Source organism: Thamnophis sirtalis, unplaced genomic scaffold (assembly GCF_051295495.1).
Source record: "Thamnophis sirtalis isolate CommonGarterSnake01/CBP01778 unplaced genomic scaffold, rThaSir2_p1.2 scaffold_1, whole genome shotgun sequence".
In the NCBI taxonomy this organism is placed as follows: domain Eukaryota; kingdom Metazoa; phylum Chordata; class Lepidosauria; order Squamata; family Natricidae; genus Thamnophis; species Thamnophis sirtalis.
In genome coordinates this window covers 91,306,432-91,308,613 of record NW_028261381.1, presented here as the reverse complement: position 1 = coordinate 91,308,613, position 2,182 = coordinate 91,306,432, and positions in this window count along the sequence as shown.

The window sequence follows — 2,182 nt, the reverse complement described above, 5'->3', positions numbered from 1 at the left end:
GCATGTCGTTTGGTTACAAGTGTTTTAACATTTATCATTCTTATACATTTATTATTTCATTTAATAGGTTATAATATACAGTTTGGGTTGCTTTGTTTACCATCCCTTCCTCCTGTTATAACACCACCTTATTTTCCCTTTCTTTTCTCCCTTCCTCCCTTCTCTACTTTCTTCCTTCCTGCTCTCCTTCCCCTTCCTTCTTCCCTTACCTTTCTCCTACTCCTGCTCTTCCTCTTCCCCTTTCTACCCTCTCTCCCCCTCTTTCTCTCCTTTCCATCCTCCTCTCCTCTTTCTTCTTTCCCCCATCTTCCTTTCATTCTCTCCTCCTTTCTCCCTTTCTCCCAACTCCCTTTCTGGGAGTTGAAGTCCACACACTTTCAAGTCTCCAAGGTGGAGAAAGACTGATCTATCTAATTAATATAATTATTTCTCCCTCTCTTTTTCACTCTCTTTCCAGCGCACACACGCAAATGCATAGGGCAGCCCACCTCACACACAGGTAACTCCGGGTGGCTTACGGGAAGAGGACAGCCGACCACTCACCCACGCGGGGGGGGGGGGGGGGGGGCAGGATTTCGCCAAGAAAAGTTAACTTTCCTGCGAAAGGGGCCGGCAGCCTCTCAGCTCTTCCCGGCCGGGGAGACCTCCCACCACTTCCACTCCTGCGACCCTCCTCCCGCCTCCTCGGAGCTTCAAGCAAGCTAACTGGGAAGGCCGGGGAAGAAGAAGAAGGGGCGGCGCGAGGTCAGCGGTCCTTGGGGGCGCGGCGGAAGCCCTGCCAAAGCGCCCCTTTCCCGGCTCGGCTGCCCTTGCTCAACACAGAAGGGGAGGAGGAGGAAGATAAAGCGGCGGGGTGGTTCCTGCAGCCGCCAAGGCGGGAAAGGTGCGCTTTGACAGAGCTTCCACAGCCCTGCCAAAGCGCCCCTTTCCCGGCTCGGCTGCCGTTGCTGCTGCTCAGGGCAGAAGGGGAGGAGGAGGAGGAGGAGGAAGATAAAGCGGCAGGGTGGTTCCTGCAGCCGCCAAGGCGGGAAAGGTGCGCTTTGACAGAGCTTCCACAGCCCTGCCAAAGCGCCCCTTTCCCGGCTCGGCTGCCGTTGCTGCTGCTCAGGGCAGAAGGGGAGGAGGAGGAGGAGGAGGAAGATAAAGCGGCAGGGTGGTTCCTGCAGCCGCCAAGGCGGGAAAGGTGCGCTTTGACAGAGCTTCCACAGCCCTGCCAAAGCGCCCCTTTCCCGGCTCGGCTGCCGTTGCTGCTGCTCAGGGCAGAAGGGGAGGAGGAGGAGGAAGATAAAGTGGTGGGGTGGTTCCTGCAGCTGCCAAGGCGGGAAAGGTGCGCTTTGACAGAGCTTCCACAGCCCTGCCAAAGCGCCCCTTTCCCGGCTCAGCTGCCGCTGCTGCTGCTCAGGGCAGAATGGGAGGAGGAGGAGGAGGAAGATAAAGCGGCAGGGCGGTCCCTGCAGCCACCGAGGTGAGAAAGGTGCACTTTGACAGGGCTTCCTCTCCGGAGAGGCGTTTTTTAAAAAGAAAAACCCTGCAGGCACACAGCGACAGGGGCTAGGAGCTAGGAACCCGGGAGTTAATTACTTCCGGGTTCACTGACGAACAGGATCGCAAGAACCGGTGCGAACCGGGAGGAACCCACCCCTGCCTTGCACATATGTGCTAGTCATTCACAAGTCTAGGGGGCGGTGCTTATCTCTGTTTCAAAGCCGAAGAGCCCTGTCCGAAGACATCTCCATGGTCGTGTGGCCGGCATGGCTAAACATCGAAGGCATTTTTACATGCTTTCAAACTGCTAGGTTGGCAGAAGCTGGGCAAGTAACAGGAGCTCACCCCATTATGTGGCGCTAGGGATTAGAACCCCCTAACTTCCGACCTTCTGATCAACAAGCTCAGCGTCTTAGCCACTACATCACTATGCCATTTTATCCTACACTTTCTCTAACTCAACAAACATGCAATAAACCTCCTTTCTCACATTCATTTATTTCTCAGTGACCTAATAAAAAGCAGAATTCAGTCTGCACACACCCTGCCAGACATAAAATGAACCTATACTTCCCAACTTTTGTAATCACCTTTCAATCAATATTCTACTGATTACAGGCATGCTTCACAAATAACACTAACAATAACATTATTTCTTCTATCATGTGGCATAGATACAGTATCTCACACACAGATC